This window comes from Mustela nivalis, assembly GCF_964662115.1.
Source record: "Mustela nivalis genome assembly, chromosome: 16".
Taxonomy (NCBI): Eukaryota; Metazoa; Chordata; class Mammalia; order Carnivora; family Mustelidae; genus Mustela; species Mustela nivalis.
In genome coordinates, this window is record NC_139035.1 from 40360832 (window position 1) to 40374784 (window position 13953).

The window sequence follows — 13953 nt, forward strand, 5'->3', positions numbered from 1 at the left end:
GAAGCTTCCAGCAGATTCCCTGCTGAGCACAGAGCCCCACGGGACAATTGACGCCCATGACCCAAGAGATCATGACCTGAGCCAAAACTAAGAGCCAGACACTCAACTGACTGAGCCACCCATGTGCCCTGAAGGCTGAGTTTTGACACACTGAGTCCGGGGCATCCATGGGAACCCCAAATGGAAACATACATAGGAATGTGCTGCTTGGGAGCTCAGTAGAGGCATGGAAGCTGAAGGTACAGATTTCAGGTGATGGACATACAGACATTCCCCAAGAACCCTTGGGGCTATGCCCTTGGGAAAATAACTTTCCTCTCTGGTTTCCATGTCTGTAAAATGAAGATACTAATCATTATGTGACAAGGTTGTGGTGAAAACTACATGGCATAACTTAAAACACAATATCTGGTACATGACACGCAATCAACACATGCTTATTGTGAGTGAGAATCAAGAAGGGAATGTATTCCGTGAGAAAAGGCCCAGGAAGGGCAGAGATCTGGAAAGCGCCAGTATTTAAGAAACAGGATAAGGAGCAAAAGATACTGAAAGAAAAAGAAAAAGCAATGAAAGAAAATAAGATAACCGTTCAGAGAGCTGCTTATTCATATAATCCTTCTATCTTCCACAGAAGGTCATACACATTGACCAATAATTCCTCCTCTGCGTAACTATCCTGAGGAAATAACTTTTTTTTTTTTTTTTTTTTTTTACATTAAGAACAGGGGCGCCTGGGTGGCTCAGGCATTAAGCGTCTGCCTTTGGTTCAGGTCATGATCCCAGGGTTCTGGGATCGAGCCCCCGCATTGGGCTCCCTGCTCAGTGGGGGGACCTGCTTCTCCCTCTCCCACTCCCCCTGCTTGTGTTCACTCTCTCCTGTGTCTCTCTCTGTCAAATCAATAAATAAAAATCTTTAAAAAAATAAAAATTAAGAACAATATGGGGCACCTGGGTGGCTCACTCGGTTAAGTGTCTGCCTTCAGTTCAGGTCATGATGCTGAGGTCCTAGGATCAAACCCCACATAGGGCTCTCCGCTCCGTGGGGCATCTTCTTCTCCTTCTCCCTCTGACCCTCCACTCCCGCTCTCTCTCCAGCTCTCTTTCTCTTTCTCTCAAATAAATAAATAAACTCTTTAAAATATTAAGAACAATATTTGTATAAAATGTTTACTGTGCTTTAAATCAACATAAACACAGAGAAGAGTTATAAAAACTGCGGTGAATTTACAGGACTTATTTTATAACAAGAGCGGTGGTGGGTCCAAGTTGGGACAAGTGATGACGAATGAGGTTGTTCATAAACTAGAACAGAACATACCAACTATGAAGAGAGATCAGATTATAGGATATGAGAATTTCTGATTTTTGTTATTCCTTCCTTCATGACAGTGAGTATGTATTATTCATACCCCAAAACCCCTACCTAAAAAATAAGTAAATAAAAGGAATTACAGATACTTTACCGGGGGAAGGAGGGGCAGGAGAATATTCACCTTGCCTCCAATGTCACTCAAAATATGACCTCTACCTTTCCATGACTGTGATGATTCTGAGGATTCCTCAGCATGTAACGTTCCTCCTGCCCAACTCAGCTCCTCCGATTGTTTTAGTTTTCCTACCTCCCAGCCTCCTTCCCTTTCTCAGACTTGTCCCTCTGCTGGAATGCTGCCTCCCAGAGACTAATAACCTGACCTCTAACTAACCAGGCCTATCAAAACATACCTATCCCACCAGCCCGACCGGCCCCTCTGACCCACCTGGATCTTATCTCTAATCTCTCTTTCTAGTCAGTGACTATGGCTTTGTGCTTCCTTCAAGGCATTACTATTTCATTTCATGCCCAAAATACTCACCCTAAGGTCATTCTATGCACGAGCTTGGTGGGGGTGGGGAGAGATCTCCAACACTTTAGAATCATTGCAAAACTGTGTGTGTGCACATATGTGCTTTTTTTTTTTTTTTTTTTTTGAGAGAGAGAGAAAGAGAGAGGACTCACAACTTTCACCAGATTCTCAAACTTTCCATGAACCAAAAGATGGTAAGAAATACCATTCAATTCTCATTTGGTCCTTTTGTCCTACCGGCTGGAAGAACCTTCCAGAACCTGCTCGGTGCCTGGGAAAGAGCCTTGCACAAAACAGGCACCGGGTTGTTGAATTCAACTGAATGGAGTCAATACAGATGTTGGCATCTACCAAAGGGAAAGGGGAGAGTTTTTAAAAGAAAGAAGAAAAAACATACCCTCCCCACACACACACCCCTTTCCTTCTCCAATGGAAAGATTCTAGCACAACCCTACAAAAGAACAAAAGTGAAAGTGAAATCATTGTATTTTCTTTAAAACCTAGGGCCCAGCCTGCCGCCAAGGCTGGAATTAGGGGATCAGGCGAGGTCGTGTGCAGTCTTCAGTCTGCCCCTGACTCACTTCTATTTTGAGTCATAATTCTCTCAAACTCACTCTACCTCATTTCCTATTTATGCAACACGGGAAAATAGCTCTTGCCCCTTATCTACCCAATGAGGAGGTCGTCAGGAAAACAGATGACACACAGAACGCTTTCTGAACACTTCATTAGGCAGTCTCCACAAATCTTTTCATCAGCAAGCCTGTGGCTGCAGAGGCCCTGCCCAGCTGTAGTGATTGTTTTGATGTCCCGATGTTTTCTTTCAGGTCTAAAATATTTCCAAATGTGCTCAAGTTTAACATGGACGGTAAGAAAAATCTTGGGCTGGAATGTGCTCTGACCACACTCCAGAGCAGCGTTTCTCAATTTTTAACCCATATTCCCATTTGATAAGCATTAGAAATCCCGCTCCCTCTTTAAACTTTGTATTCTGAAAACAAGGGTTGACTTTTCCTGCCCCTTTTCAAAGTACACACTTGTATGATAAATACTACTCCGAGGGGCGCCTGGGTGGCTCAGTGGGTTAAGCCTCTGCCTTCGGCTCAGGTCATGATATCGGGGTCCTGGGATCGAGCCCAACATTGGGCTCTCTGCTCAGCGGGGAGCCTGCTTCCTCCTCTCTCTCTGCCTGCCTCTCTGCCTACTTGTGATCTCTGTCTGTTAAATAAATAAATGAAAAAATATATATTTTTAAAAACTTAGCATGTACCTGCATTTATTGTGTGTGAAGTATACGTCAATAAATTCTGATTTGGGGGATGGCTGGGTGGCTCAGTGGGTTCAGCCTCTGCCTTCGACTCAGGTCATGATATTGGGGTCCTGGGATGGAGCCCAACATTGGGCTCTCTGCTCAGTGGGGAGCCTGCTTCCTCCTCTCTGCCTGCCTCTCTGCCCACTTGTGATCTCTGTCTATCAAATAAATAAATAAAATCTTTAAAAAAAAATAAATTCTGATTTTTGTACTATACCACTGAATTCTTCTGAAGGAAACAGAACCTTGTCCACCCTGTCCCCATAAAAATTGCTCTAAAAGGTGAGCTTACCAACCATGTAGACTGTCTCTGATTCATTCTGGAACCCCCAGGACCCAGCACGCAAGCGTTTCACACTCAGTACTCCTCACTTCCACAGAGGCCTGGCGGCTTCAAGCCCCGCGCTCATTCCGTTCCCTCCCCGCCAAGTGACCTCCTGCTTCTTTCTCCTCCTCTTCAGGCTTCGCTCCAGAAGCCACCCAGGAATCACCCTGGCTCAGTCAATCCCTTCCTTGGGTTCCTATAGCTCCTGGGTATATCTCTAGCTGCCACTCGCCACTTCGTACTGATTTTTATCTGCTTAGGCTTCTAAGCTCCCCCCGAAACCTATACAGTTAAAGGGGTTCGCAATGATTTTTGGTGCCTCCGTCACCTGTGGCAGCCTCAGAATAAGGCAACATACACAGGCATATGCGGTCAACGATATTATGAAATACGGTGTCCAACTAGCAAAACCTGTATCTGATAAAAGAACACATGTGCCTTTTTTCTGGTGCATGAAATGACGCTATCCCGCGGTAGACCAGAAACCCGCCATTATTTCAAAGTCCTGATATGCAGATGCAGTATTTTAAGAGAGCAGCGAACAGCTGTGATCAGATATAGAATATGAATATAGTGTGCTTCCTCGTGACAGTCACAGGTACGGCTAATACTGCTGTGGTTTCTCCATCACCATTTCTCTCTGAAGGAAATACTGTGCCGCAGTTAGAGGTTACCGAAAATGGGATCTTTTCTCCATTCAAATTCCCAAAGCCTCGGAATTCCACCCAAGGACACGGATCTGTGGACACCTGGATGAGCACCGCCCTCTGTGTTTTCACTGCTCTTAGCACACGGGGGTGGGCGGCTGGGGTAAGAGCCACAAAACACTGTAATGGTAACAAATGGGGATATTAAGTATGAATTCAGGAACAGAGATAGATAATTTCTCCCGCTACTTCGAGCTGCCATTAAGCCTCGTGTGCTTCCACCGAACTGTATCCAGGAAAACTGTTCACGGAGTACCAGGGAATTTCAGGTTCATGCATCTGGAACCACATGGTCCTTCGGCCACCTTCTAACATAGTTCTCAGTTCTCCAAGCATTAATATTGAGCCATCTAAAAAGACTATCTAAAGATTGAGGTGGTTCAGAGGAGAACGTCAGTCCCCACCCCACCATGACCTTGACAGTGTCCCTCCGCTGTGACCTTCACAAGAGACGGTGTAGCTCTAGATACAGGAGGCATGTAGGAAATTCCCTTGGTTCAGTCTTTTTCTTCCTGTTGCAGCAGCGAATAATGCAAGACGCACTGTCCCCACCACCATGCCTCTCTCTTAATATTACTAAATACTTCCTTTCTTCTCTCTTTGCTGTTGCAGTTCTGGCCTAGAGCATTTCGAAAGGGTATAAAAATAATGAAACAGGTTCAAGGGAACTGGAGTGACAATGAAGCACCCAGTGGGGAAAAACCCTGTTCACTGTGAAATTTTCACATGACCCTCTCTGGTCTGATGCTGCATATTCAACCATGCACTCTGGGGCCCAGCTGGTGTGCAGCGGCTTAAGCCATGCGTAGAAGGAAAAGGCATTTCCTCCACCTCCGGCCCTGGCACCCATTTCCCCAAGCACTGGTGGAGGGCTGGTTTCTTTTCTTTGTTTTTTCTCCCAAAGATTTTATTTATTTATTTGACAGACAGAGATCACAAGTAGGCAGAGAGAGAGAGGGAAGCAGGCTCCCTGATGAGCAGAGAGCCTGATGTGGGGCTCAATCCGAGGATCCTGAGGTCATAACCTGAGTTGAAGGCAGAGGTTTTAAGCCACTGAGCCACCCAGGTGCCCCAAGGAGGGCTGGTTTCTTAACTTCCAGCAGAGTTTACATGAATTAAGGTGAATTAAAAATTTTTTACCTTAAAACCTCTTTTTTTTCACTCCCACCCAAGAAATTCGGAAGGCACTCTTAGCCGAAATCGGTCAAATTCTTCAGTCTAACGCTCTCCCAACTGAGCTATTTCGGCTGCTTGAAATCGGTCAAATTCTCAACGAATATTGAGGAAGCCTGTGGATCCACTCCCACACCCTACCCCGTGGAGCCCTAAACATCTGCAACATTAAAAAAGAGAAGCCCTTTAGGACACCAGGTATCTGAAGAGAGGGGCTCCAGGCCTGAGGGAGGACCTCATGAGGTCCCGCAGAAGCACCGAGTGACATGCCTCGCTTGCTGGAGGAGGGCGGCAGGACGCTGGAGGAAGCCAGCAGATGCCCCGGCCTCCCCAGGGCCTCAGCCAAAGAGGCCTGCTGCTTAGGACACTCCCTCTCTCCTGTCTTCACTCTCTCGCTCACCAGCTTCTTACCTTTTGTCCCCAAACATGCTCCAACTGATTACACTTCAGAGCGGTAACAACTACCTTTACACCACTTCTCCCCGGAGTTAGCAAACTGCCGCCCCATTATCTGTGTGTTCTAACTTGAGAGCAGTCCGCAGCCGTGTGCTCACTTCCTCCCCCTCGCTCTCTCTTCTAACCTCTCTCAACTGTTTCCAGCCACCAGCCTCTGCGCTGCACTGCAGTTAGTTTATTAAAAGGAGGGTGCTAGGGTGCCTGGGGGGGCTCATTTGGTTAAGCCACTGTCTTCCTGACTCAGGTCTTGATCCCGGAGTCCTGGAATCGAGTCCCATATGGGGCTTCCTCGGCTCTGCAGGGAGCCTGCTTCTCCCTCTCCTTCTGCCTGCCACTCCTCCTGCTTTTGCTCCAAGGCTCTCTCTCTCTCTCTCTCTCTCTGTCAAATAAATAAATAAAATCTTTAAAAATGAATAAAGAGGGGCACCTGGGTGGCTCAGTGGGTTAAGCCGCTGCCTTCGGCTCAGGTCATGATCTCAGGGTTCTGGGATCGAGTCCCGCATCAGGCTCTCTGCTCGGCGGGGAGCCTGCTTCCTCCTCTCTCTCTCTCTGCCTGCCTCTATGCCTACTTGTGATCTCTGTCTGTCAAATAAATAAATAAAATCTTAAATAAATAAATAAATAAATATGAATAAATAAATGAAAAGCAGGGTGCCAACCTCAATGACCTCATAATTGCCAGGCGGATGCAGTGGAGGGCTGAGTCCTTCACTGGCCCAACCCAGGCGAGGTCAGACCCCCCTTCCACCTGGAAACAGTACTCCCTGTTCTCCGCCCACCTTAGTTTTGCCTCCATCTTTCCTTAAAGGTTGGTGTTCCTAATTTCCCTCCTATAGTCCCGTTGTCTTAATCTAACCATTCGCCTTAGCAGATCTCGTTGATTGGGCTTGCAACTTTTTAGCTCATGAATCCCCTAAAATAAAATCTACGTGCCCCTCTACTATGTCTAAGCTGAAGGTCATATTTTAACCCAAGTTCGAATGGTTGCAAAGACTCTGGTTTATGGTGTTTTCATGCATGTACAACTCTTTAGTAGTCAGAAACGGCACACCATTCTTTTTTCTGTTTTAAGTCCTAGTTCCATTCCATTTGCCCCACAGATTTTTTTATTAGCTTTATTGAATATCAGTCATATCATATAAATTCACCCACTTAAAGTGTACAATTTAATGGTTTTTGGCATAGTCACAGAGTTGTGCAATCATCACAATCCATTTTAAAACACTTTCATCACCCCGAAAACAAACCTCATACCGATTAGCAATCACTCCCCACTCCCCGCTGCCCCACCACAGCCCTAAGCAACCGCTACTCTACTTTCTGCCTATAGGTTTGCTTGTTCCGGGCATTTCACACAAATGGAATCCTACAGCCTGTGGTCTTTTGTGACTGGCTTCCTTCACTTAGCATAACATCTTCAGGGTTGTAGCGTGTGTCGGTCCTCATTCCTTTTTATCATCCGGTAATACTCCGTTCTCTGGCTATGCCATATTTTTTTTCTTCATCAAATGCTGGACAGTTGGGTGTTTTCTCTTCTGGGTTGTGATGAACAACACTGCTATCAACATTCATGTACAAATGCTTGTGTTACCCATGGATTTTAAACCCGATTTTTTAATGTTTCTTTTTTTTTAAAGATTTATTTATTTATTTCAGGGAGAGAGAGAGCATGCCAGAGAGTGAGGGCAGCAGCAGAGAGGGACAAATTTTGGGACAATACCCAAGCCGACTCTGGCTGAGTGTGAAGTCTGCACGGGGCTCGATCCCATGATCCGTGAGATCCTGGCCTGAGCTGAAACCAAGCGTCAGAAGCCCAACCGACTGAGCCACCCAGCTGCCCCTATTTCTGTGTTTCAAAGGTTTTCATCAATAAGCTTTTCGTGTATCTCATCCACAAACTATAAACACAAATTTTTTAAAAATATTTTATTTATTTATTTATTTATTTATTTATTTGACAGAGACCACAAGTAGAGTTCCCCACTCTACTTGTTCCCTGCTCACAAGCTCCCTGCTGAGCAGAGAGCCTGACTTGGGGCTCCATCCCAGGACCCTGGAATCACAACCTGAGCAAAAGGCAGAGGCTTTAACCCACTGAGCCACCCAGGTGCCCCTATAAACACAATTTAAAAATTAAATTAAAAATCAGAAATAAAAATGAAAATAAAGTTTCTGTGACCATAACTCACCAAATACACAAAAACTCTGGACTTTAGTCCAGAGTAGTAATAAATTCCCATTATCTGATTACAAAAGTAATCAGAGCACCAGACGTATATTACAAAATTTGACAATTCTTAAACATAAAAAGTAAACTTTTATTGGAAATATATCCCTCACGAGAGATGAACTGGGTTTATTTTCCAGTAATTAGTTCATGGGTCTGTGGATGCCTTTTTATTACAATGTAACAGTTTGTTATAATCACATCTTCCTACCTGTCCTTTTACTGAGGCAATCACAGAAAATACACAAGTAGGGGGATGAAAGTACTCTACTTACAGTAGCGCCGCTCAAATCTCTGACATCCAGGCAAGCTAGAGCCCCACAATTACTTTGTAATCTATCATCAAAAATTATGTTTAGGTCTCCGTCCAAAAATGTTGAAAGCAAGCACTCAAGCCACCTGATTTGTAAAAGGAGTGTTGCCCCCACACTGCGGCCACAGAGTCACTCACTTTCTCACACCTGCATTGGTGCTGAGAATAGCCCCTTTGTTTGGAGCCCAGGTTTTTATACACTCCCCAAACACCTCCTAGCAAGATGCTGAAAAGGCAAGACATGTGCCTTTTCCCTATAAAGTGGGAGGCTGACTCGCTCGCAGGGGATCCATTTCAGAAAAGGGTTTATATATGAACAATGAACACCTGAAAATTGCTTCCCTCACCCAGACTGTGATTTCATTTCCTTCAACTGCTTTGGCTCTCAACTCCCCATCTCCAGCTCAGCCTCCACAGAGCCCCAGACCCTCAGTCTGCAGTGCACTACTTGGCCAGCCCTCAGGTCCCTCAAGAGTCCCCCAGACCACTGATCTCCAAATCGATCTCCCTGTCCCTATTCCCAGGCAGCCTCATCCACTCGACCTACTGCACTGCCCCTAGATTGGGATGTTACAAAAGATGCTACCATGCCACGATCAAGTTGTTGCCCTATTTGAAATCCTTCACGGATGCCCCAGACCTATCTTGAACTTTTGCATGTAAAGGCTCTCCTCCAAGCCACAAAGTGAAGCCAGACCTTCTCCAAAGACATGATGCAAGCTCTCAAACCTCTGACCTTCTAACACCCAGTGAAGGAGAGCCAGGCCTCCAGGAGACAGGGCGGATTAGCAGCTGAAAGGGTGAAAGTCCTCTGGGTCTGCCTGGGTTAAAGGCCCTCACTCCAGGGATAACCCTGGGGGTGAGTACTTTGACCTCCCTGAGCCAGCTTCTTCATCTACACACGACAGTAATACTTGTCTTTCTTTAAGGGTGGGGATAACGATGAAATGATGAGATGTGTGTCATGTGCCTAGCGCAGTGCCTGACACAAGCCAAAGCAGAGTAAGACCCCGAGGAATCCTCACCGCCACCATCACAAAATAAACCACTAAATTCTGAAGTTGAGGGTCCACGTCCATTACAAGCTGGGGAAGCCCATTTTCCAACCTCACCTGTAGTCTCTCCCAAACTCCTCCCCAACAAGTCCCCCCCATGCCACACCGCTTGCCTCCTCCCCTCCATCTCTAATCAGGTCTTCACAGCCCTGGGTCTTTGCTCTCACCCTTTCCCTCTGCTAGAATTCTTTCCTTTCCATCTGCCTCCTAAATGCCACGTGCCAAAGGGCCTCCCTGGTTGCCTTGTCTCGAGTCTCCATGGCTGATGCTTCCTCTTCTTCCAGAACTCTCAACGTTGAAAAAATAAATAAATATATAAAGAACTCTCAATGTTGGAGCGCCCCAAAACTCAGTCCCTGGGCCCCTTCCCTTCTCTATCAATGCTCCATTCAGGATTTCCCCAAGTCATCAGGCTCTCATTCTGTATATGCTGATCACTTCCAAATACGTGTCACCAGGTCATAACCTCTCTTTCTACTTACTGACCTCTACTTGGAGGTGGACATCTCAACATGGACAAATACGAAAGTCCTAGTCTCCCCCCACAAATCTGTTCCATCTGCATATCCTCCCCAACGCCACTGGTTCTCATAAAAATACATCCAGAATCTGATCACTTCTTACCCCCTCTACTGTCATGCGCCTTGGTCAGAGCCTTATCCCCCCTGCCTGGATTACTGCAATGGCTGCTAACTGGTTTCCCTGCTTCAAACTTGCCCCTACACGTCTATTCTCAGTAGAGCAATCTGAATGATCTTTTAGAAACCTCAGTCACATCATGTCCTTCTCCGTTCAAAACCTAGCAATGGCTCCATATTTCCCGCAAAGTAAAACTCAAAAGTCCTTAAGATCATACCAAACAGTCAGACTCCCTTCCTTCTCTGACCTCACCTTTGGGAGGGAGAAAAAAAAAAAAGGGAGGCACCTGGGTGGCTCAATCCAGTAAGTAACTGCCTTCCTTCCACTCAGGTCATGATCCCCGGGTCCTAGGATCCAGACCGCATGGGGTTCCTGCTCAGAGGGGAGCCTGCTTCTCCCTCTGCCTCTGCTTCTCCTTCTGCTCTCTTGCTTATTCTCCCTCTCTGTCTCTCTCTCCCTCAGATAAATATTTTTTTAAAAATAAGTAAAAATTAAGAAGTTATTTATTTACTTGAGAGAAAGCACGAGTGGGGGAAGGGGCAGAGGGACAGAATATCTGAGCCAACCTCCGCTGAGCGCAGAGCCCCTCAGTCCCAGGACTCATGAGATCAGGACCAAGACGCCGGGGACCAAGAGGCAGACGCTCAACATACTGACCCACCCAGGGCCCCCTCTGACTGCACCTTCTATTACGTCCCCATACATACCCCATTCCAGCTACCCTATTCCTCTGTATTCCTCAATCTTGCCAGGAGGCAATTTTCTGTTTACCTTAGCTGTTTTCTCTGCCTATAAACCTCCTCCACCAAGATCCCCACAGGGCTTAACTCGCTCAGCAGCTTCCAACCTTCGCTCCTATCTTACCTTCTCCGTGAGAGCTGCCTGGCCCGGAGCGGGAGCTCAGACACAGCCGCGGCCTGATCCCAGAGCCTCTCTAATGTCTGGGATAGGCGTGCCCTCCCGGGATCCTCTATCTCAGAACTGACTATACCTGGGCCTCTGAGGAAGTGAAAATAAAACAATTCACTCTCCTGAGTCTCTCTCCTGGTCCCACGCTAGGTTCTGCGAAGAAAAGGAGCCATCCTGATTTCACAGGGACCCAGTCACTGGCTCCAGATCACCAGGCTAGGGCCGTGTCTGCCTGTTGCCTCGCTGTACCCATTCTTCCGACCACCGATCACCTGACCACCTGGCTGAACGCCAGATGCTGCTGTCCTTGCCCCGCCCCCACACAGACCCTTAGCCCACCTGCGGAATGTCAGCCTACTTCCGGTTCCGGAGAGCCAAATGAGAGGCAGTCAGCTTAGTTAGGGTTTTTGTTTGTTTGTTTGTTTGTTTGTTCCTTTAATGCCAAGTCACTGTATTATATCTACCAATCGAAGCCGTAAACAAACATTACAGATATGTAATACATTCCACATTTCCATCTGTAGGTGCTAGTGACAGACAGCTTTGAGCAGGAAGGTAAACTAAGTTCAAATCTTGCTCTGAGCCCCCTGGGCTCCTGGCTGGCTATTTGCGGTCTTTCTGCCCTTTCTTCTCTTTCCCCCATGCCCCCCCCCCCACACTTAATTGTTCTCTTAGAGAAAACAAGAACTTCAACCAACTGATGATGTTCTTCCCATATTTAACATTCCTTGCTGGTGAGTAGTCATTTTTATGAGCTAAGAGGCACTCTTAGCAGATTAGCAAACCAGCGACACCTGGACATTAGAGTCGTTCTCCTGGGCTCAAATTCTGACTCTGCCACCCACAAGGAGGGCAATGGGAAGGATTCAGTCTCTAAGTTTTAGTAGACTCCGCTTTAAGCGATTAAAAATAAAAGTTCCTCCTTTCTAGGTGACTGTAAGGATGGAGAGAGGGAGTTCAACTGAGCACTTAGCACAGAGGAAGTGGCCGCTCAGAGGTCAGTATCTTGTTACTCTGCAGGTGCTGGTTTGGGTACACTGGTCTCCACTGCTCCAGCCACAAAGGGATCAAGGTGCTGCGCCCTACTCACGCGTCAGAACGCTCTGGACCCCAGTCGTCTTCACTGGTTCTATAGTCCGTGTCCATTGGGTGAAATGACCTTAGGATCTTTGTTAATACCAGTAAACAGAAATGTCTGACATATTTGTTGAAGGAATGCTTGCATTCTCTTTAGTCCCAAATACTTACTTTAAAGGGAACCACTTTTTTTTTTTTTTTTAAGATTTTATTTATTTATTTGACAGACAGAGATCAGAAGTAGGCAGAGAGAGAGAGAGGAGGAAGCAGCCTCTCCGAGGAGCGGACAGCCCGATGCGGGGCTCGATCCCACGACCCTGGGATCATGACCTGAGCCGAAGGCAGAGGCTTTAACCCACTGAGCCACCCAGGCGCCCCGGGAACCACTTTTATATTACAAAAATAAAAGAGTAATTCTAAATATAAATTATTCCAAGTTTTATCTTTATCTATAATCCAAAGTCCCAGCAAGAGTTCTATAAACTTTCTTTCTGGTTCTAAGGAAACTCTGTAGCTTCCTGCCACTTCCCCTATTAATAAGTACATCTCCTCACTGTCTATTCAAATGCATGATCAAATAGGAAAACAGACTTCCTAAAAGTTCAACTGAAGTTAGACATTAGCTCTCAATATCTAGTTCATTGAGGGTAGGTTTTTATTATTAATTCTTCAAAGGAAAGTTAACTGAAGAAGCTTAATTATGCAAAACTTCAGAATAAAGGCAAAGACCATTTTCTCCCCCTTTTCCTAAACTTCGTAAGACAATGGCTTTACCATTTACATTCATTTTCACTTTCTAGGAACAGGAAGAAATATTTAAAGCATTTCACCAACAAATGATCAAACAGAAAGAGGATTTATCTGACTATTGGAAATCTCTGAAAACAAGTTTAAAAGTTAATAATAAGTTACAGCACAGCTATGCATTTTCTCCTTTCCAGTCTCCTTATTCCTATTTAAATAACAACATACCAGCTAGCTGCTTACAGTTTGATTTTTCTGCAGTACTTTTCCTAGGTGCAAAACGTTTGACCCTGCAAAGACTAGGTGACTCATCACATTCAAAATGCAGATCTCAGGCTTGGAGGGTGGATGCGTTCCTCTCCTCTTACAAGTGCTGCAGAAAAGATACCTGGGTGGAATTTTCTTTTCTTTTCTTTTTTTAAGGTTTTGAAAGGTAGAAGATCCCAAACCCGTGCTTCTCTAGCAAAGGAATGAAAGAACGAATGAATGAGCCAACAACTATAAAATGAAGAGAAATAAGATGGGCAGAAAACAATTCTGATTGCTAAAGAGATTGTTGTACTTAACACATTAGCATTTAAATTGCCCCAGTAGGACACGGGGGAAGTACCTCACCAATGCTAAGAAGGTGGGAAGCTGGTAAAGTTTGCACCTTTTTTCTCCTATTGTTTAATGGGGGAGCCAGTTTTTCCACCAGCAGGATGAACCAACCACAGTGAAAGGGAAAGAGGCATTGCGAAAGCTAATAGTTTACACATTTTTGTAATTATAAAGATGATAAAGCTGAGAAATTGAGAATTTTGAGCGCTATGCTCTTCTAGTGGGGGATATATATATATATATACACACACACACATACATATATATATGGATATATATATATAAATAGTTCCCAAAACTTGCAGATTAGCAAACCACAGGGGGAGGTTTTTATAAATGGAGATTTGCAGTCCCCTTCCTGCCCCCAATTATGATTCAGTAGGTGTGTGGGGTGCGGCCCAGGAATCCGTGACAATACTCACCCAAGCGATTCCTTTGCATGGCTAGGTTTGGGGTCAGACCAAGCAGATTAACAAAGGGGGAGCACGACAAATGGTGAATCATCCCTCCCCACCACACCCCCAGCCCAATTGTAAATTGTGAGGGTGAGAAGTCGAAGGGTAACTTGA